Below are 24289 nucleotides of genomic sequence, written 5' to 3' on the forward strand. Positions count from 1 at the left end.
GGACTAATAGAACAAGTCCCACACAGTGCTAGAAGGCCAAATATTTTTTCAGAGCTAGATGCAGAAAAATATTATATTCAATTTGCAACCTGATGGAGGTCAGTATAGATGGACTAATAGAACAAGTCCCACACACAGCTAGAAGCCCAAATATTTTTTCAGAGGTAGATGCAGAAAAAAATTCTTTTCAATTTGCAACCTGATGGAGGTCAGTATAGATGGACTAATAGAACAAGTCCCACACACTGCTAGAAGGCCAAATATTTTTTCAGAGCTAGATGCAGAAAAAAATTATATTCAATTTGCAACCTGATGGAGGTCAGTATAGATGGACTAATAGAACAAGTCCCACACACTGCTAGAAGCCCAAATATTTTTTCAGAGCTAGATGCAGAAAAATATTATATTCAATTTGCAACCTGATGGAGGTCAGTATAGATGGACTAATAGAACAAGTCCCACACACAGCTAGAAGGCCAAATATTTTTTCAGAGCTAGATGCAGAAAAATATTATATTCAATTTGCAACCTGATGGAGGTCAGTATAGATGGACTAATAGAACAAGTCCCACACACAGCTAGAAGGCCAAATATTTTTTCAGAGCTAGATGCAGAAAAATATTGTATTCAATTTGCAACCTGATGGAGTTCAGTATAGATGGACTAATAGAACAAGTCCCACACACTGCTAGAAGGCCAAATATTTTTTCAGAGCTAGATGCAGAAAAAAATTATATTCAATTTGAAACCTGATGGAGGTCAGTATAGATGGACTAATAGAACAAGTCCCACACACAGCTAGAAGCCCAAATATTTTTTCGGAGGTTGATGCAGAAAAAAATTATATTCAATTTGCAACCTTATGGAGGTCAGTATAGATGGACTAATAGAATGATGCTATGCCCAAAAGGTTTTACTTCACTAGGTGCTGTAAAAAAATAGGTATTCTATACATAGGTGGTGTAGCTTGCAACACAGATAGGCTACTCCACTGACTAACACACTCTGCAATAGGCCAAAAAGGATTAGCTTTGCTAGATTTAGCCAAATGCTGTGAAAAAAACTTGCACAGCACTGGCACAGACCTGCCTGGCAAAAACTGATAGGAACTGATCTAACTTAGTCCTGAAAAGGACTGCAATTACAATTAGTCTTTACTCCCAACCTATCTATTTAAGAGCACAGACCTGCCTGATAAAAGTCGTAGGAAATGCTGTAACCTAGTCCTTAAAAGGACTGCAATCACAACTATTCCCTACTCCCAAGCTATCTGTAGATTTGTGTGAAAATTGGCTTGAAATTAACAAGGTATAGCGCACACAGCAACAGCGGTGCCGTCTAACACACAGCTGCAGCAGTGAGAAAATGGTGGCGACGGGGAAAATGGCTGGGTCTTATAGGGCAAGGACATGTGACATACACTGCCAATGACACATGCCCTTGTTTGTGTGAAAAAAAGCACTTCGCTCCATGTGTGCGCTGCTGATAGGCTGACAGATTGCACCTCCCCACTGTAAATGCGGGAAAGAGAAAAAAAAATGGAGATCTTCATTATTCCTGCAGAGATCCATCCCCTGCCCCTCCCCCCGCCCCGCTGTACACTCAAACTGTGTATTAACATTAATTTTCATCATTACTGATAAAAAATCCAGTTATGATTTTGGTGCACGAACAGTTATCGAACATAACCTCGAACAGCCGAATTTTTTTCAAATCGTTCGTGTTCGCCGAACGTCTCGAACACCGCCCAAAACAGCTTGAATTTGAGATTGGCGAACAGTTCAAGTCGAACACTGCTCATCTCTAGTGCTAAGATCTCTGTCTTTAGTTTGGGATACTCCTTAGCATCTTGCGCGCCAAGTCAAAATACGCCTTCTGGGGTTCACCCGATAAATATGGCGCCAGAACCTCTGCCCACTGTGCTGGTGGAAGTCTCTCCCGATCAGCCACCCTCTCAAAAACAGTCAGAAATGCTTCTACATCATCCCCAGGGGTCATCTTCTGCATGGCCCGCCTTACCGCCTTCCTGACGTGAGAATTATCAGTCGGCCCTGGGGGTGGGGCGGCCGCCCTGTTCTGGATGGCATCCACCAAAAGCTGTATCTGCTGTTGCGCCTCCTGCTGGTGCTGCTGCTGCGACTTTTGCTGCAACTGGATTTGCTGAAGCAACAGTTTGGTCGTCTCCTGGTGCTGCTGCTGCATGCTCTGCTGGGCCTTCTGCATACTCTGCTGGCTCTGTAGGTGTTTCTGCTGCATGCTCTGTTGGCTCTGGACCAGGTGCTTAATGAGCTCCTCCATGCTGCTGGACTTCTCTGGCTGGCTGGCAGCCTTCACCCAGGACATCCACCTGTCTTTGTGGCAGGTACACGTGTTCCTGGAATTCTGCACACACTTTCACACCAACTGTGGCAAGACGACTCACTCGGCTCTCCTGGAGGCAGACTCAGGACACACGTTCTCAGGTTACCTTTCTGCTGGTTTATTATCTGGCATAAACTCATGCAGTGTTCCGCAGGAAAAATAAACAAGACCCCTCTGGGTTAAACGGGAAAACAAAACAAAGTATAGCTCAGTCCATAGGTGAGCGGGTTCCGCCCGCTCTCGATAGCATAAACTGCACAGGTAACAAGCTCTGCAGCTTCCACAATACTGTCTGGAGACTTCCCTCTCCAGACCACACTCCAGAGAAAAAAAAAAGGACTGAGATTTTACACATTGCTCAGCCTCACCCTGATGGGAGGTAGGGGGAATGGCGTCCTGCCTTCTTTGCCATTCCCATAAAACCGCACACCCTTTAACAGAGTAAGCCTACCAGCATATAACAAGCTGGCAGAAAAATAAAGTAGGTCTTAGTTCACACAGGAGAACATCCTGAGTGACTCATACCTCCCCTCACGTATAAAACCAGTGACACTGTCACAACGCCTAAAAAGATGGACACCACCAGATCATAGGTCAGACGACGTCCACAGTGTCTCCATCTGCCTCATTTTAGGAAATCTTTCACCGAGGGTGCCATCTGAATCACGTATTTCAGAGATGTACACGGAAACCCCGGTGTAAGTGCTCAGTGTAGAGTGCAGGATAAATGTGTGCTGAGCCATTCTGCGATCTTTGGGAGGCAGAATGAACAAATCAACAGCAAGTGAAAAGTTGGCTTTATTTATTGTTTACATCGTTCCATGTGCTGGATAAGTAATTGGATGACTTTATTTTGTGGGTCAGTGCGATTGCAGCGATACCAGATTTATATTGGGTTTTTTTTGTTTGGCTGCTGTCACACATTAAAAGATACTTTGTTTTCAAAAACTAGTTTTTGCATCGCCATATTTTGAGAGCTATAATTTTTCAAGATTTCAGCCAATTTGTGAGGGCTTGTTTTTTTTCAGGACGTGTTGACATTTTTATTGGTACCATTTTCGTGCACATGACATTTTTTGATCGCATTCTATTACGATTTTTGGGAGGCAGAATGAACTATAACCAGCAATTCAAGAATTGTTTTTTTTATTTATTTTTTTTGTTGTTCCGCGTGTGGTAAAGTTGATAAGGTAGCTTTATTCTTGGGGTCAGTATAATTTCAGCAATACCACATTTTTTTATGTTTTGGCGCTTTTACACAATAAAAACAAATTTATAGAAAAAATAATTATTTTTGCATCACTTTATTCTGAGAGCTATAACTTTGATTTTTCCACAAATGGAGCTGTGTCAGCTTGTTTTTTGTGGGACAAGATGTCGATTTCAGCGGTACCAATTTTATTTACATTAGTCTTTTTTACTGCATTTTATTCCACTTTTTGTTTGGCAGTATGATGATAAAGCATCGTTTTTTGCCTCGTTTTTATTTATTTTTTTACAGTATTTACTAAAGGGGTTAACTAGTGTGACAGTTTTATAGGTCGGGTCGCTCTGGACGTGGCAATACCTAATATGTGTACTTTCATTGTTAGTATATTTTTTTTTCATAAAAACTTTTATTTATGGGTACAATATATACAGTTGAAACTAGAAGATTACATACACTATATAAAAAGACACATATGCATGTTTTTCTCAATATCTGACATGAAATCAGAATAAACCTTTCCCATTTTAGGTTAATTAGGATTACCATAATTTTTAATGTTTGCCAAATGCCAGAATAATGAGAGAGAGAGAATGTTTTAAGGCATTTTTATTACTTACTGCAAAGTCAAAAGTTTACATGCATTTCATTAGTACTTGGTACCATTGCCTTTACACTGAATGACTTGGGTCAAACATTTGGGATACCCTTCCACAAGCTTCTCACAACAGTTGGTTGGAATTTGGGCCCATTCCTCCTGACAAAACTGGTGTAACTGATTCAGGTTTGGAAGTTGCCTTGCTCTCACCGCCTTTTCAGCTTTGCCCATAAATTTTCAATAGGATTGAGATCAGGGCTTTGTGATGGCCACTCCAAAATATTGACTTTGTCATCCTTAAGCCACTTTGTTACTATTTTGCCAGTATACTTCGTGTCCTTGTCCATTTGGAAGACCCATTTCCGCCCAAGTTTTAACTTACTGGCTGATGTCTTGAGATGTTGCTTCAGTATTGCCACATATCTTCTTTTCTCATAATGCCATCTATTTTGTAAAGTGCACCAGTCCCTCCTGCAGCAAAACAACCCCACAGCATGATGCTGCCACCCCAGTGTTTCATAGTTTCAAATTAAGGATGATTCAGAGAAAGGACAGGAAACAGCCCAGAAGTACTTGGGGGCCTGGTCAATGACCTGAAGAGAGCTGGTACCACACTCTCAAAAATTACCGTTAGAAACACACTACGTCGTTAAGGATTAAAATCCTGCAGGGCACACAAGGTCCCCCTGCTAACGCCATCACATGTCCAGGCCCATTTGAAGTTTACTAATGACTATCTGGATGATCCAGAGGAGGCAAGGGAGAAGGTCATGTGCTCAGATAAGACCAAAATAGAACTTTTTTCTATCAACTCCACTAGCCATGCTTGGAGGAAGTAGAAGGATGAGTACAACGCCAAGAACATCATCCCAACTGTGAAGCATGGTGGGGGGAAATATTCTTTGGGGATGCTTTTCTGCATAGGCAGCAACCTCCTTCTCTCAGTAAGAGCATTGAAGATGGGTCATGGCTGGGTGCTTCCAGCATAACAATAACCTGAGGCACACAGCCAGGGCGACTAACGAGTGGCTCCATATGGAGCATTTCAAGGTCCTGGAATGGCCTAGCCAGTCACAGGACCTTGAAATGTCTGACCGCTGTAATTGCAAACTAAGAGTTCTGTTTTTCTATTGTATCAAATACTTATTTCATGTAATAAAAAGCAAATTAATTATGTGAAAATCATTCAATGTGATTTTCTGGATTTTTTAAAGGTTCTGTCACTCACAGTTGAAGTGCACTTAAAACAAAAATTACAGACCTCTCCATTCTTTGTAGGTGGTGTGACAGATCGCTCATTCAGCTGCACATGGAGGTAGACACAGGTATGCTGTCTTTTTAAAACTTCTGGTTGGTTTATTAAAAAATACAGCATAAACCAACACTGAGTCTATAAAAGAAAACACAGCCCGCTGGGCAAACAGGAGAAAAAAAGCAAAATAGCAACACAAAAGCACTGTCTTTGTGGTAGCAGGAATCCGCCTGCTCAGAGTTCAGACACTCCATGTGGTTCAGACTAGCACCACACAAACAGATCTGAAGTTCCTCACTTCAGACCTACTGAACACTGAATGCCTCAGCTGACCGAGTATTTAAACTCCCCCAGACCACACCCTGAGGCGGAGAGATATGGTGAATGGCCTCCCATCCTTCGCAATGGCCATTCACAAAAAACACTCCCTTTTATTATAAACTTAACCCCTCCCAACAAATAACATGCTGGAGGAAATTTTAATGGTATTAGTTCACTGACGCCAACAGCCTTAGGGAAACATATATCCCCTCCTGCACTTTACCAGTGACTTTGTCACATATCCCCCTCCACTGCCCAAAGTTGGGGGTTTTAGCACCTTCACTCGCTAAACAGGGAAGTCTGGACTTGGCATCTGCATTTGAATGTAGTTCCCCGGGCCTGTGCTCTACATGAAAATTAATATCTTGGAGTCCTAGGAACCACATAGTTACCCGTCATTGTTCCCCTTTATTTCCCTCATCCAGTTCAGGGGTGCATGGTCTGACACTAGCCTGAACTTTCGGCCTAACAGGTAGTATCTTAGGGTTTCAATGGTCCATTTGATGGCCAGGCACTCCTTCCCTACGATGCCATAGTTCTTTTCACAGAAGGAGAGATTCCTACTCAGGAATAGAACTGGATGTTGATCTCCATCTATTTCCTGGGACAACACAGCTCCCAAACCGACCTCGGAGGAGTCAGTCTGAACAGCGAACTCCTTAGTGAAGTCAGGTGCTACTAAGACTGGCTGCTAACATAGGGCGAGCTTCAACTCCTGGAATGCCATCTCTGCTTAAGGGAACCACTTTGCCATCAATGTCTTCATTCCCTTAAGAAGATCAGTCAGGGGGGCGGCTATCATGGGAAAAATTTGTGATAAATTGCTAATAATACCCCATAATTCCCAGGAACGCACGAACTTGCTTCTTGGAGTTCGGTTGCAGGCAGTTTTGGATAGCCTCCACCTTCTTTACTTGTGGCTTTATTTCGCTCCTTCCGACAACGTAGCCCATGTATTTTGCTTCTTCCTTCCCGATTGTGCACTTCTTTGGGTTTATCGTAAACCTTGCATTCCTTAGCGCATCCAGTACCTCCTGGACCTTCTGTAAATGACTTCCTGATTCCAGACTGAACATTACGATGTCATCCAGGTAAACTGTGGCATACTTCTTGTGAGAGACTAGTATAAGGTCCATGGCCCTCTGTAAGGTAGCTTGGGCTCCCTGCAGACCGGACGGCATCCTGGTGTACTGGAAGCACCCGTCAGGAGTAGAGAAGGCCGTCTTCTCCTTAGTACTTGGGAACAAGAGAATCTGCCAGTACCCTTTCATTAGGTCCAGGGTGGTGATATATCTGGCTGACCCTAGCCTCTCAATAAGCTCATCGACGCGGGGCATCGGATACATGTCAAATTTTGACACCTCATTCAGTTTCCGGTAGTCATTACAGAACCTCCACTCTCCATCCGGCTTCAGCACGAGGACAATGGGGCTGGACCAACCACTTTTTGACTCCTCGATGACACCCAGGCCCAACATTCTCCTCACCTGTTTGGAGATCACCTTGCGGCGGGCTTCAGAAATGTTTGACCACCTGCGTACATCCTGGCAGATCTGAAAACAGGTCCCAGTTCCGCTGAAGCAGCTCTTGTCACTGTTTCTTCTGGGCCGGTGACAGTGTCTCTGCCACTGTGACATCCTCAATACAGGCTTTAGGATGGGCCCCCAGGCACATAGCTACAGTACCACTGGCTCCCTGTCTCACCAAGGTTTGAGCAGGTTAACGTGGTACACCTGATACGGCTTCCTTCTTCCTGGTTGGTGAACATTGTTGTTGACGTCACTCAACTTTTCAACCACCTCATATGGCCCTTGCCACTTAGCCATGAATTTACTTTCCACTCTGGGGATCAACACGAACAACGGTTCTCCAGGGCTAAACAGCCTCTGTCTCACTGACCGATTGTAGACCCTGGCCTGCGCCCCTTGAGGTTGAAGGAGGCGCTCTCTTACAATCGGCATTACCTTCGCGATCCGGTCTTGCATCTGGGCCACATGCTCGATGATGCTCCGGTAGAGTGTTACCTCGGTTTCCCAGGTCTCTTTCGCAATGTCCAATAGTCCCCGAGGATGCCGTCCATAAAGCAACTTGAAGGGTGAGAACCCCTTAGAGGCCTGGGGAACTTCCCTAATGGAGAATAGCAGGTAGGGGAGTAAGCAATCCCAGTCAATATTTCTCCACAAACTTTTTAAGCATGGACTTTAGGTTCTTGTTGAACCTCTCCACCAGGCCGTCCGTCTACGGATGGTACACTGATGTCCTGAGTTGTGTAATCTGGACAGCCTTTCACTACTCCCTCATCACCTTCGACATGAAAGGAGTTCACTGGTCTGTCAGGATCTCCTTTGGCAGGCCCGTCCGGGAGAAGATGTGTACCAGCTCTCGGGCTATGCGTTTGCGCTATGGAGTTTCTCAATGGTACTACCTCTGGGTACCATGTTGCATAGTCCAGCACAACCAGTATGTATGGGTGACCCCTGGCTGACTTAACTAAGGGCCCTACAAGGTCCATGGCAATTTGGTCAAACGGGACCTCTATAATGGGTAAGGCAACCAGGGAACTCTGGAAGTGGGACACGGGAGCAGTTAGTTGACAAGTAGGGCAAGATCGGCAGAAATTCACTATGTCTCTTTGATGCCCAGGCCAGTAGAACCTCTGCAGGACCCGCTCTCAGGTTTGGTCTACTCCCAGATGCTCCACTAAGACATGCGAATGGGCTAAATCTAATACCCTATGTCTATAGGGACCCCGCACCAACAACTGCTCTATCACCTTCCCTCTTGGTTTAGTGACCCGATAAAGTAGCACCTCATTTAAGGTGAAATACGGGAACCTGGTGTCAGCCCCCAGCTCTTGGGCAACCCCATTTATTACAGTCACATTGTCAAAAGCACCTTTTAATGTAAGATCCTGCATTTGTTCTATACCAAAATTCCCCCCCAGAAACCCCCAGTTTAGGAATCTCATCCTCATGGGTCCCGGTCTCGTCCTCGTCGCCTGCAAGGATACACAGGGGGAACTCATCTGCCTCTGGCTGTAATGAGGATTCTTTATGGATGAACCGGCTCCGGTCTGAGCTAGTGGGCACCCCTGCCTTTCCCCACAAGTCCCAGAACAGCCGGAAGTCCCGCCCGATTATAACCGGGTGTAACATGCCCTCAACCACCCCGACCTCATGGGACTCAGTCCCACAGTTAGATTTTATTGTCACTCAGGCGATGGGGTAGTCCTTGGCATCCCCCTGGATACAGCGGATGCCCACGTACTTCCCTGCGATCACCTGATGGGGAAGTGTAGCCTTTACCAAGGTCACCAAACTCCCTGAGTCCAAGAGTTCTGTCACCAGTATCCCATATATGGTCATGGGACATGACTGTGGCCCCTCACCAAGCTGACAGTCCACATGGCAGGCGGGGTAGGCATAGTATGAGCAGCGTCTTCCTACGGTGCTGTCCATCTGCTCATAGGACATAGAACAACAGGCAGCTGTGTGTCCAGGACCGTGACACCTCCAGCAGATCATGTCTTTCCCAGTGGCCTTTGGCAGCCCCTCAGCAGTCCCTTGGGACCTTGGGCTCCCCCCAGTCATGGCTCTACTCCCCCTCTTTTGGAACTCTGGCTCCCCCTGAATACCCCAGTATGGGGATGCAGCACCACCCTGCTTCCTTAGGGACCTTTTGACCACCTTGTATCTTTCTACAAGGCTCACCAGGTCATCCACATTCCGGGAGTCTCCCTGGGCAACACAGGTCTGCACGGGCCTAGCTAGGGAGTGCACAAATCTGTCCATGACAACCCGCTCAATCATCTGGGCTCAAGTGAAGGACTCCGGCTGCAACCATTTCTGCACAAGATGGAGGAAATCGAATATTTGGGAGCGAGGGGGTTTATCACCGCAATATTCTTAGTGGTGGACCCTTTGGGCTTTGACTGACATAGTCACTCCAGCACGAGCCAGTATTTCAGTTTTAAGTTTATTATACTCCTGGGCATCTTGCAATGCCAGGTTGTAAGAATCCTTCTGGGGCTCCCCAGTTAGATAGGGGGCCAGCCCCTCCTATCACTGCTCTAGCAGTAGCTTCTCCCGCTCTGCCACCCGCTCAAAAATGCTTCCACATCATCCCTAGGGGTCATTTTTTGCATGGCTCATCTTACCGCTTTCCGGATGTACGAGTCATCACCTGGAGTTGGGGGAGGGGCTGCTGGCCTCGCACGAACTGCCTCTGCGATCAATTCTATCTGCTGCTGCTGTTGTCAGAGCTGGTCTTGTTGGTTTTGCTGCTCTTGGTGAATCTGTTGCACTAACAGTTTGCTTGTCTCCTGCTGAGCTTTCATTAGGTGCTTGATCATGTCCTCCATGTTGTCTGTCGTCATTTCCTGGGGATCCAAGCTAGCCCACATTCTCCACCACATGTGATAGATCGCTCACTCAGCTGCAAACGAAGATAGACACAGGTATACTGTCTCTTTAAAACTTCTGGTTGGTTTATTAAAAAATGCAGCACAAACCAACACTGAGTCTATAAAGGAAAACCAGACCGCTGGGCACAGAGGAAAAGCAAAGCAAAATGGCGGCACAAAAGCATTGTCTTTGTGGTAGCAGGAATCCGCGTACTCCGAGTTCAGACACTCCATGTGGTTCAGACTAACACCACACAAACAGATCTGGAGTTCCTCACTCCAAACCTACTGAACACTGAATGCCTCAGCTGGCTGAGTATTTAAACTCCCCCAGACCACACCCTGAGGCGCAGAGATATGGTGAATGGCCATTCACAAAAACCACTCCCTTTCACTATAAACTTAACTCCTCTCAACTAGTGTTGAGCCACCCCCGTAGTGTTCGAGTTCGGTTCGGTTCGTCGAACACCCGTGTGTTCGCCGAACTGTTCGTCGAACTGTTCGTCGAACACCTTCGAACACCGTTAAAACCAATGGCAGGCAAACAAAAACACATAGAAACACATAGAAAACACCTTCAAAGGTGTCCAAAAGCTGACAAACTGCTCAGAAGACACAACTAACACATGGAAAAGTGACAAGTACATATAGTCATGCGAAAATAAAAGAGGTGGAGGAGTAAAGGGAGGGGGAGACACAGATATAGGCATGTCATGCCCTTCTAAAATCCAAAAAGTGAAAAGCCGACACGGCGAGTCCGCTCCTGCCCGTGCCACCTCCGTGTCGCCGGGTTTGTGCCAGAGCCGCGGTGAACCCTGATGGCCAGCCCCCCTCTCCCAATACTGGTGCCTGTCCGCTGGTGGGTCGAGCGAGCCCCCCTGTGGTGGAGGCAGCTCTAAGCTTTTTAATTTAAATTGTCTCTCTAATTTGAATGAATACACTTTAAATCCATTTACAAGGATCTATTGGAGGGCAAGTCTCATGCCAGCAGCCGCGTAATTCCAGCTCCAGTAGCGTCCACTAAAGCTGCTGCAGTTAAAAAGCTTTTATAAGGATCGAGCTCGGCTGTCCACCGCAAGGCATCCTACTGCCAGTCCCAGCCCCTATGCCTTGGGGTGCCTCCTGATGCTCTTCACTGAGTATCCCATGGTCCCGAAGCATTTCCTTTGAAAAAATTAAGTGTCTAAACTACAGGTGGTGTAGCTTGCTTAACAGCCGGGATAATCCGCTGACTAGCAGACACTGCTACTAGGCACAAAGTATTTCCTGGGCTAGATGCAGTTAAAAATTTGTAATTAGATACTCTCGTTGGATGCTGAGAAAGCATTCCATAGAGTCTCCTGGCACGCCATATATGATTCTCTTAAAAAGCTTGGGGTAGGGGTCTAGGGGACCCTTTTATAGCCAAAATCATGGCCCTGTATCGCAATACGTCACCTAGGCTGAAGATAAATGGAACTGTAGCACCCTGAGGGCTCGGTTGCTACAGACGTATTGCACCTCACCCAGAGGTGTGATATCTCACTCTCAGGTAAGGATGGAGTGTGGATCAGGACCCGACACCTGCATGCATTACACCACATTGCCGTGGGGCAGGGCGACCAATATGCCCCTGAGATGGGCACGACAGTCCCTGTCCCTGGCTGGAGTGGGGGGAGGGAACACTGAGGAAGGGGAACCCTGTAGTGCAGGAGCAGGGAGGAAGCAGTTCCTGGGTGCATTGAGAAGGGAGTATAAAAGGTGGGCACCATCTTAGTTCAGTGCAGAGAAGTCTGAGCAGAAGTGGCAGGGAGCAGGGGCTCTGCATGAGCTCTGCTCCGGAGGCGGGCCTAGTAACAGAGGCCCAGGCCTGGAAGAGGGAGAAGGAAGGAAGAGGAGCGGAGAAGGCTCCAGGAACGAGGAATGAAGGGATCCCAGGGGTGCGGACGGGCGAGTCGCCACCGCACGCCCGAATCCACCTGCGTGGAGGGGTCAGGCCAAAGGGGGAGACCGGTCCCCGAACTAGTGGAGGCAGGAAACGACCCTCAGCTAGAAACCGGAGGCTCTGACATTTTATGTGGCGCAGCCCCTCGCTACACCCGCTAGGAAGGCACCACATAGGGTCAGGGAAACTGGCGCCAAGTTTACCAAGAGGAGGCCCGAGGCAGCCGGACAGAAGTGTTGGTAAGAAAGGCCAGACAAAGGACACACAAAGGGGGTCCTGTGAAGTGCTCCAAAGTTATCTGGGAGTTGTCTGAGCCCCTCACCTGGTGAGCACAGTACAACGTGGGCAGCCGTTACCTGCAGACGTGGTCTGGATAATAAGAACTGTGAGTAAAGGCCCTGGACTGCATCACTGACTCCGTGTCGTTACTGCTGCTGCCCTGCACCATCACCCCCATCCTCCGCATACACTGCCCTGAGGCTATACTCCTCCCGTGGGGAGTTATGCTACGCTCTGCTGCACCCACAACACCAGCCTCAGCGGTCTGCCCTGTAGCGGCGGTTCACTCTGACCGCAATCCACGGGTGGCGTAGTCGGACATTTAAACATCAAAACCACATAAATAGTTCCGCCACTGGTTTGACCGCCCTGAGCCACGGAACCGGGTCGCCGCCACGAAGACTACAACCACCAGCATCCACCAAAAAGGGTCCGGCTCCGGGTGTCCCAAGGCCCAGGGGGTGCGTCAGAACATTTTCATCACCTTTCACAATCACCAATGGGACAAGGCAGGGATGTCCTCTGTCCCCTCTCTTATACATCCTAGTGACGGAGCACCTGCTCTCATCAATTCGCCATAACCCCAATATTAGGTGGATTGAGGTGGGAGGCACCGAGTACAAGTGCTCTCTATTTGCTGATGATGTCCTAGTATATATCACTCAATCACATATATCCATCCATGCTGTTATGGCTGAAATAGATCACTTTGTTACATGGTAAAATTTTAAAATCAATGCAGCGAAGTCTGAGGCCCTCGATGTCTCCCTCCCCAAATCCATATAGGATTCCATCCAGTCCAACTTTCCCTTTGCCTGGCCCTCACAGGGTATCAAATACTTAGGAATACCTATTCATAGAGACCTCTCCCATCTATGTTATCTTAATTTTGGGCCCTTTATTGAACAATTCCATACAGACCACGGTTGGCAAGTTAGAACTGTAAGATTCACTACGTGAACCGCTGGTGTTTTGTGGAAAAGCACATGTACACCGCGTTCCAAATTATTATGCAAAAAGTGTTTAGGAGTGATAAGGGAAGAATTTGTTTGTTTGTCAGTTAAACTCATTGATGGTGATGTGTGTCAGGGCTCTTTATATCACTGTAAGCAATTGCAGACACCTGTGCTAATTAGTTTGGCAGGTGTGTCCAATGAAAGGCAAGACTACTTAAGAAGGCTCTCTCACATTATTAAGCAGCCTACATTTTCTGCCAAAATGGGAAAGAAAAAGGATGTGTCGGCTGCTGAGAAGCAACAAATTGTGGAGTGTTTAGGTCAAGGCATGACTACAATCAACATTGTGCGATGATCAGGATGAAGTGTCTTGGCAATCAAGAAGTATGTAGCTGATTCACAGTACACACGTGTGCGTGCTGATAAGGGCAAATTGAGGACTCTTTCCTACAGGCAATTACGTCAGGTTGAAAGAGCAGCGGCAAAAAAGCCTTGTCATAGCAGCAGACAAGTTTTTGAAGCTGCTTGTGCCTCCAACGTCCCCCGAACAACAAGATGCAGGGTCCTTCAGAGGTTTGCAGCTGTGCATACGCCATCCTGTCGACCTCCTCTATCCACTTCACACAAGCAGAAACGGCTCCAGTGGGCCAAACATTACATGAAGACTGATTTCAAAACTGTTTTGTTCACGGATGAGTGCCGTGCAGCGCTCGATGGTCCAGATGGATGGAGTGGAGGATGGCTGGTTGATGGACACCCCACGCAAACACGGCTACAGCGCCAACAAGGAGGAGGTGGAGTAATGTTTTGGGCTGGAATCATGGGGAGAGAGATTGTCGGCCCCTTTAGGATCCCTGAAGGCGCTAAAGATGAACTCCATAATGTATGTGGATTTTCTCAAACAGCACTTCCTGCCATGGTTCAAGAAGAAGAACCGTGTATTTCACAGCAAGATCATTTTTCTGCATGATAATGCACCATCTCATGCTGCACATAAAACATCTGCATCTCTGGCTGATATGGGCATAAAAGGGGACAAACTTATGGTGTGACCCCCATGCTCCCCTGACCTCTACCCCATTCAGAACCTTTGGAGCATCATTAAAAGGAGTGTCTATGATGGCGGGAGGCAGTTCACATCTAAGCAACAGCTCTGGGAGGGTATTCTGTCCTCATGCAAAACAATTGAAGCAGAAACCATCCAAAACCTGACAAATTCAATGGACGAGAGAGTTCAGAAGCTCCTTTCGAACAAGGGGTCCTATGTGAAAATGTAACATCACCTAGAATAAAGTTTTGAGTTGAAAACTGTTTGATTTCAGTTTCTAACAACCCGCTAATGCTTATAATTTCAAAAATGACCATTTTTTTGGTCTTTATTAAAATGAAAAGGTTGATCGAAAAGTTTGGGGGATCTAAGAGTGTGGCAACCCAGTAGTCATGATTACTTCGAATTCTGACAATATGAGGGTCATGCTGCAGGTAGTGCAGCAAGAAGGCACTTATGTGTCTTGCGCATCTCGGAGCCCCAAAATTATTTTCCGGGCTAGATGCAGCTAAAAATTATTTTTAATTTTAAATCTGGTGGAGCTTATTATAGATGGCCTAATAGGATCAGTGCTGCACACTGCTACAAAGCCCAAATTATTTTCCAGTCAAGATACAGATAAACATGATTAGTAATTTGAAAGCTTAAAACGTTTGGTAGGGTGATTTTAACCAATCATCAAGCTTTTACTCTCCCCAGGATGACACAGGGGTAGAAAAGTCGATTCGGATCCATGATTTGTTCATCTTTATGAACGTGAGTCTGTCTACATTATCAGGGGAGAGCCGCGTGCGCTTATCTGTCAGCACACCACCAGCAGCGCTGAACACACGTTCAGACAGAACGCTGGCTGCGGGGCATGACAAGATCTCCAAGGCGTAAGTGGCTAGCTCCGGCCATTTATCCAGATTGGAAGCCCAAAAAGAGCAAGGGTCCAGTGACACAGTCGTGGCTTTAATGTTTACTTGGAGATACTCCTGTACCATCGTCTCTAGGCGTTGACTATGTGTCAGACTTCTTGTCTCCTGTGGCCTTGCAAAGGATGGGCTAAAAAAGTGGTGAAATGATTCCGCAAAATTGATGTTACCAGCAGATACTGTGGTTCTGTTACGGTTTGAGTGCTGAACACTTGACGGTCCCATGGTTGGCAAGTTGGAACTGTGAGATTCACTACGTGCACCACTGGTATTTTGTGGAAAAGCACATGTAAGATTCTGCAACAGTCTCTGCTGATACTCCTGCATGCGTGCATCCCTTTCTATGGCAGGAATAATTTCTGCAAATTTACTTTTGTACCGGGGATCTAACAGTGTGGCAACCCAGTAGTCAGGATTATTTCTAATTCTCACAATTCGAGGGTCATGTTGCAGGTAGTGCAGCAAGAAGGCACTCATGTGTGTTGCGCATCCAGGAGCACCAAGTCCCTGTTGTGTTGGTGGCGAGGTAACAATCATGCTTCCTTCCTCTGTCCTCTCCCCCCAACCTCGCACAACAGAAATGTGATCAAGGTCTCCCTCATCTGATGAGTCTTCCATCAGTTCGTCCTCCACTTCTTCCTGGGCTCCTGCACCTTCCTCACTAGTTTGGCTGCTACCATGCGCCCTGGTAAAACCATCTCCCCCACCCTCACATGCCTGCCGCCTTGGTGCTGCCGACCTTCTGGACCTTGCAGATGTTAGCCCTTCCGCATACAACTCCTCCTCCTCTACTTCCTCCACCTCCTCTTGTGCCACCACCTGACTCCGAATTCTGTTTAACATGTGCTCCAGCATGTAAATCACCGGAATAGTCATGCTGATAATGGCATCGTCAGCACTAAACATCTTCGTCGCCATTTCAAAACTGTGCAGAAGGGTGCATAGGTCCCTGATCTGAGACCACTCCTCCAGCGTGATTTGCCCCACCTCTGAATCTCGTTGGCCCAGGCTATACGTCAGAACGTATTGCACCAGGGCTTGTCGGTGCTGCCACAGTCGCTGCAACATGTGCAGAGTTGAATTCCACCAGGTAGGCACATCGCATTTTAGCCGGTGAAGTGGCAGGCCCAACGACTTCTGTAGAGATGTAAGTCGCTGAGCTGCGGGATGCGAACGGCGGAAGTGAGCACACAGCGACCGTGCCCTCTGCAGAAGGCCATCTAGTCTGGGATAGTGGGCTAAAAATTGCTGGACAACCAGGTTCAACACGTGAGCCATACAAGGCACGTGTGTGACATTGCCCCGGCGAAGGGCCGCACCCAGGTTTGCAGCATTGTCGCACACGGCCTTCCCTGGTTTCAGGTCCAGTGAAGACAACCATTCATGAAATTGGTTCTCCAGAGCTGACCACAACTCCTCAGCTGTGTGACTCACATTTCCCAGACATTTCAATGTAAAAACCGCCTGATGACGTTGAGCCCTACTGCCAGCATAGTAAGGAGGTGTGCAGGATACCTTCTGCGCAGTTAGAAAGCTTGTGGCATGACCAGACAGGCTTTGGGTGCAGGTGGAAGACCGAGAGGAGGTTGAGGAGGCAGAAGCAGTGGAGGAACTTTGACATAAAGAGGATTGACGCACAACTCGTGGGGACGGCAAGACTTGGACAGCAGCCCCTTGTCCTGCTGTCACCATAGTTACCCAGTGCCCAGTCAGCGACATGTAACGCCCCTGTCCATGCCTACTCATCCAAGTGTCTGTGGTGAAATGCACCCTGTCACACACAGAGTTTCTCAAAGAAGCGGTGATGTTGTGTGCGACATGCTGGTGGAGCGCAGGCACACCTTTCTTTGAGAAGTAGTGCCGACTGGGCATCTGGTACTGGGGCACTGCGACGGACATAAGGTCTCGAAAATCCTCTGTGTCCACCAGGCGGAAAGGCAGCATTTCTGTAGCCAAGAGCTTGCAGATGGTGAAATTCAACCTCTTAGCTTTCTCATGTCTAGGAGGAAATGGTCTTTTACTTGTCCACATCTGAGGGACCGAGGGCTGGCTATTGTGCTTAGACGGGGTTGATAAGGGTGTCCCCGGCAAACTGCCGGTCTGTGAGGAAGATGCAGGCGGACATGTTAGGTTGCCTTCATCCAAAGGTGGTGCTATCGATGTCGGACAGCGCTCAACACCAGCTGGTGTTCCCACCTCCAAAGAAAATGATGACCTGCCAATCACGCTGGCTGTTGCGGGTAAAGAGGTGGCAGGTCTGCGCCCCAAAACAGGTTTGACTGCTGTCCCCCCAGTCACAGAGGATGAAGAGGCCGCGGATGCACAAGATATGGCAGACGGTGGTTGGCCCGGCCGGCTAGGCCGCATTGTAGCACACTGAGCTTCCCACTGCAACTTATGCTTCATGTCCATGTGCCGGTTCATGCATGAAGTACTCAAACTATGTATTTTTTGGCCTCTACTTAGCTTTTGCTGACAAATGTTACAGATAACACGAGTTGGGTCATCTTTATCGATCTGAAAAAATGCCCAGGCTATGCAAGGCTTAGCACCCATGCGACCTGAAGAGCCACCACGACTTGTGGTGAGAGGCAGAGTTGTGTTTGAGGATGCAGTTGTTGACGTGCTTCCAGTACTACGTCTCTGTCCAGGAAGGCGCAACCTGACCTCGTCGTCACTAGCATCTTCCTCCACCTCCTCTGCTGACCTCATCTCTTGGCTGACTGTGGGTTGACAGTAAGTGGGATCTCCGACCTCATCATCATCACCCTGTGCGTTATCACACCCGTCGTCCTCAGAGCCAACCTGTTCCTGCCCTGACAAAAAACTAAAGTTGTCGCTCCAATCAGGTATTTGAGTCTTATCATCGTCTTCCTCATTGTCTCCACCAACAGGAGTTACAGTTTGGGAATGAGGGTCTACATTATGGTCAGAACCTTCTGCGTCTGGTCCTGGATCCGACTCATAAAGATTCTGGGCATCAGTGCAGATCATTTCCTCGTCTGGATTCACAGAAGCGCTGGAGTCGACCTCTGATTCCCAGGCTATAGTATGAGTAAACAGCTCTGCAGACTCAACCATCTGTTCTACCTCATACTCAGACGGGCAGCTGGAGATTTGGGAGCTGTGAGGAAGCAAGTGCGATTTGGGTGACACCTTTGAGGACTGGAGTATTTGTGATGTTGAAGTTGATGTGGAGGAGAGCCCACTTAAAGGAGCACTTGATATCCGTTGAAGCACCTGCTGTTTTTGTGCCTCATCTGGAATTTGTAGCGATTGGCGTGGCCGTAAGAAAGGGATCTTATCACATTGTCCGCTAAAAGAAGTAGACATTTTAGTTTGGCTGGAAGATGGTCTTTCTTCTGCAGATGTTACTGTTGCTTTAACACCTACCCCACGGACACAACCTTTTTTCCCCTTCCCAACACGCCTATTCCCCTTTCCACCAGCAGCAGGCCTTTTTCCACTCATTTTGGTGGTTAACTAATTCACAACTCTGGAGTTGTTTGCACAAAAAAACAATGGATGGTAACCGAGCAGAGCTGAGTGGCCAAACTGTGGTATTAGGCCAAAACTATTGGCTGGGTTAGATGCAGAAAAAAATTATTTTGAATTTGCAACCTGATGGAGGTCAGTATAGATGGACTAATAGAGAAAGTCCCACACACAGCTAGAAGCCCAAATATTTTTTCAGAGGTACTGTAGATGCAGATAAAAATTAGTTTTAACTTGCAACCTGATGGAGGTCAGTATAGATGGACTAATAGAGAAAGTCCGACACACTACTAGAAGGCCAAATATTTTTTCAGAGCTAGATGCAGAAAAAAATTATATTCAGTTTGCAACCTGATGGAGGTCAGTATAGATGGACTAATAGAGAAAGTCCGACACACTACGAGAAGGCCAAATATTTTTTCAGAGGTAGATGCAGAAAAAAATATATTCAGTTTGCAACCTGATGGAGGTCAGTATAGATGGATTAATAGAACAAGACCCACACACAGCTAGAAGCCCAATATTTTTTCAGAGGTAGATGCAGAAAAAACTATATTCAGTTTGCAACCTGATGGAGGTCAGTATAGATGGACTAAAAGAACAAGTCCCACACACTGCTAGAAGCCCAAATATTTTTTCAGAGGTACTGTAGATGCAGATAAAAATTATTTTTAATTTGCAACCTGATGGAGGTCAGTATAGATGGACTAATAGAGAAAGTCCGACACACTATTAGAAGGCCAAATATTTTTTCAGAGCTAGATGCAGAAAAAAATTATATTCAGTTTGCAACCTGATGGAGGTCAGTATAGATGGACTAATAGAGAAAGTCCGACACACTACTAGAAGGCCAAATATTTTTTCAGAGGTAGATGCAGAAAAAAATATATTCAGTTTGCAACCTGATGGAGGTCAGTATAGATGGATTAATAGAACAAGACCCACACACAGCTAGAAGCCCAATATTTTTTCAGAGGTAGATGCAGAAAAAACTATATTCAGTTTGCAACCTGATGGAGGTCAGTATAGATGGACTAATAGAACAAGTCCCACACACTGCTAGAAGCCCAAATATTTTTTCAGAGGTACTGTAGATGCAGATAAAAATTAGTTTTAATTTGCAACCTGATGGAGGTCAGTATAGATGGACTAATAGAGAAAGTCCGACACACTACTAGAAGGCCAAATATTTTTTCAGAGCTAGATGCAGAAAAAAATTATATTCAGTTTGCAACCTGATGGAGGTCAGTATAGATGGACTAATAGAGAAAGTCCGACACACTACTAGAAGGCCAAATATTTTTTCAGAGGTAGATGCAGAAAAAAATATATTCAGTTTGCAACCTGATGGAGGTCAGTATAGATGGATTAATAGAACAAGACCCACACACAGCTAGAAGCCCAATATTTTTTCAGAGGTAGATGCAGAAAAAACTATATTCAGTTTGCAACCTGATGGAGGTCAGTATAGATGGACTAATAGAACAAGTCCCACACACTGCTAGAAGCCCAAATATTTTTTCAGAGGTACTGTAGATGCAGATAAAAATTAGTTTTAATTTGCAACCTGATGGAGGTCAGTATAGATGGACTAATAGAGAAAGTCCGACACACTACTAGAAGGCCAAATATTTTTTCAGAGCTAGATGCAGAAAAAAATTATATTCAGTTTGCAACCTGATGGAGGTCAGTATAGATGGACTAATAGAGAAAGTCCGACACACTACTAGAAGGCCAAATATTTTTTCAGAGGTAGATGCAGAAAAAAATATATTCAGTTTGCAACCTGATGGAGGTCAGTATAGATGGACTAATAGAACAAGTCCCACACACTGCTAGAAGCCCAAATATTTTTTCAGAGGTACTGTAGATGCAGATAAAAATTAGTTTTAATTTGCAACCTGATGGAGGTCAGTATAGATGGACTAATAGAATGATGCTATGCCCAAAAGATTTTACTTCACTAGGTGCAGTAAAAAAATTGGTATTCTATACACAGGTGGTATATCTTGCAACACAGATAGGCTACTCCACTGACTAACACACTCTGCAATAGGCCAAAAAGGATTAGCTTTGCTAGATTCAGCCAAATGCTGTGAAAAAAACTTGCACAGCACTGGCACAGACCTGCCTGGCAAAAACTGATAGGAACTCATGTAACCTAGTCCTGAAAAGGACTCCAATTACAATTAGTCTTTACTCCCACAACCTATCTATTCAATAGCACAGACCTCCCTGATAAAAGTCGTAGGAAATGCTGTAACCTAGTCCTTAAAAGGACTGCAATCACAACTATTCCCTACTCCCAAGCTATCTGTATATTTGTGCGAAAATTGGCTTGAAATTAACAAGGTATAGCACACACAGCAACAGCGGTGCCGTCTAACACGCAGCTGCAGCAGTGAGAAAATAGTGGCGACGGGGAAAATGGCTTGGTCTTATAGGGCAAGGACATGTGACATACACTGCCAATGACACATGCCCTTGCTTGTGTGAAAAAAAGCACTTCGCTCCGTGTGTGCGCTGCTGATAGGCTGACAGATTGCACCTCCCCACTGTAAATGCGGGAAAGAGAAAAAAAAATGGAGATCTTCATTGTTCCTGCAGAGATCCATCCCCTGCCCCTCCCCCCACCCCGCTGTACACTCAAACTGCGTATTAACATTAATTTTCATCATTACTGATAAAAAATCCAGTTATGATTTTGGTGCACGAACAGTTATCGAACATAACCTCGAACAGCCGAATTTTTCTCAAATTGTTCGTGTTCGCCGAACGGCTCGAACACCGCCCAAAACAGCTCGAATTTGAGATTGGCGAACAGTTCGAGTAGAACAACGCTCATCTCTAGTCCCGGCTTCCACTATGTTACCCCAGTGTGCTGTCAGCGAGATGTACCGTCCCTGCCCTCAAGCACTTGTCCACGTGCCCGTGGTTAGGTGGACTTTCCCTGTTAAGTTCATTGTTGAGGGCACGGCTAATGTTGTGAGACACATACTTGTGTAATGCGGGGAAGGCACACCGGGAGAAATAGTGGTGACTGGGGGCCGAGTACCGAGGGACGGCCTCCACCATCAGGTTGCGGAAAGCTTCCGTCTCCACGAGCCTAAAAGGCAACATTTCAAGAGCAAGAAGTCGCGAAATGTGGGAATTTAGTAGTGTGGCCTGTGGGGCATTGGCTGCGCATTTGCTCTTGCGTTCCAAGGACTGGGGTATGGACAACTGAACGCTGCACTGGGACAAGGACGTGCTTGCTGATGGTGCTAGTTGAGAGTGTGCAATGACAGGTGCAGGGCAGTAGGCACCTTTGCATGCACTACGGACAGGGGATTGGCTTGCACGCACAACAGTGGAAGAAGCAGTGGTGTCACCCGCAGAAACTGTTCCTGGACCCTGAGATTCGGCCCACAAAGTCAGGTGCTTTGCTGCCATGTGCCTGATCATGCTGGGGGTGGTCAGGCTGCTACTTTTGCTACCCCTGTTGATGCTGTCCTGGCAGGTGGTGCAAATGGCCTCTATGGGGTTATCGGCAGAGTCTTTCAAAAACAACCAGACTCGGGAAGACCTAACAATTGTAGTGGCAACTTCCGTCGTGTTGGTGTTACGGGGAATGGTTGCCCGCCTTCTGTCTGCGGCCACCACACTGCTTCTTCCTGCCTGTTGGGGTGCTTTGGCTCTCTCCCCCTGTGTGCTGCTGTCCTCGCTCTGCATGTCCTTTCTGCCAGGTTTGGTCAGTTACTGTTATGAACTGCTACAAACACTAAGGAAAGAGAGGAAATCTGTCCCTACAATAGGACTAAGCTGATTCCCTACGATGCAGCGGGGGACCTGTTCCTTGTGAACAGACCCGCCTAAGTCCTCGGCTAGTCTGAACGCAGACCTATAGATATAAGGGAGGGGTCCCTACAAGAACTAAGGACTGGGATATAGTTGGACACCTCCTAGCAGAAATTGTAGCAGAGCAAAGACAAACAAACAAACAGAAGTACTAGTGGTCAAAAGACTAAGCAAACTACAGAGAAGGTACAAAGCACCTGGCTAGCTTAAGAGTAAAAGTAACACTGAAGTCCAGCAAGGCCAGGAGGGCGGAGCTGGATTAAATAGGCAAAAATTCATGTGACCAGCAAAATAGAAAAAACACTAACAGGAGGGTTCTAACAGTACCCCCTCTTCTATGAGGATCCTCCGGATCCTCCAGGCCCAGGTTTATCAGGAAACCTCCTGTGAAACGCTCCGACAAGTCTAGGAGCAGAGAAATCATCCGCCCTTACCCAGGAGTTATCCTCGGGACCGAAACCTTTCCAAGCGACGAGATACTGCAATCTCCTTCTATGCCATCTAGAATTAAGAATTTGAGAAATTTCATATTCACCGACTTCCTCCACCGGAGGAACAGAGACAGTGGCGTCCCTATCAGAAACATCAGCTTTTTTCAATAAGGAAACAAGAAACACCGGATTAATCTTCCAGGAGGTAGGAACCTCCAACCTAACAGCAGATTGGTTAACTACCTGAAGCACCTTAAATGGACCCACAAACTTCGGGCCCAATTTCTTAGAAGGAATCCTCAACCGCAGATTCCTAGAGGACAACCAAACCATGTCACCAACAGTAAACAAAACCTCTTGACGTTTCCTGTCAAAGTACCTCTTGGATTTTTTGTTAGCCTCTTGAAGGTTACGACGTACATCAGTCCAAACGCTCTCTAAATCACCGGAAAAATTCTCCTCCGGCACAGCCGATACCAATTTGAAGAATGACCCAAACGACGAACGTCTCCCAGTACAACAAAAAAAAGGAGAACACCCAGCAGAAGAGGATGTATGGTTGTTAAGAGCAAATTCAGCCAGTGGCAGAAACTCAGACCACCCCTCTTGATTGTCAGCCACAAAACAACGCAAAAACTGTTCAACATCCTGGTTCTTTCTTTCTGTCTGTCCATTAGACTCAGGATGATAACCAGACGAAAATGACAAATGGACTCCAAACCTGTCACAAAAGGCACGCCAAAAACAAGCCACAAACTGAGGTCCCCTATCGGAAACAATGTCGGTAGGAACGCCATGGAGCCTGACAATTTCTTTAACAAAAGCCTTAGCGAGCGTCTTGGCGCAGGGCTGTTTGATTAAGGGAACCAAATGACACATCTTGCTAAAACGGTCCACGACCACCCAGATAACAGTGAAACTCTCAGAGGCAGGAAGGTCAGTAATAAAATCCATAGCAAGATGCGTCCAAGGAGCACTAGGAACCTCCAGAGGGCAAAGCAACCCCGCAGCAGGAGCATGTGAAGACTTAGATCTAACACACACAGTACATTGACGCACCCACTAAATGACTTCCTTCTGCCACCCAGGCCACCAAAAACTGCGACCTACAAGTCTCTTAGTCTCCGAAATTCCTGGATGACCTGCCAACTGAGACTCATGACACTCCACAAACAAGTCTCTCCTAAAGTTCCTAGGCACAAACAACCTCCCATGGGGAGTGTTAGATGGGGCATCCTCCTGGGCTTTCAGAATCCCATCT

This window comes from Phyllobates terribilis, unplaced genomic scaffold, assembly GCF_046119375.1.
Source record: "Phyllobates terribilis strain yellow unplaced genomic scaffold, ASM4611937v1 Scaffold_1__5_contigs__length_1240528914, whole genome shotgun sequence".
In the NCBI taxonomy this organism is placed as follows: Eukaryota; Metazoa; Chordata; class Amphibia; order Anura; family Dendrobatidae; genus Phyllobates; species Phyllobates terribilis.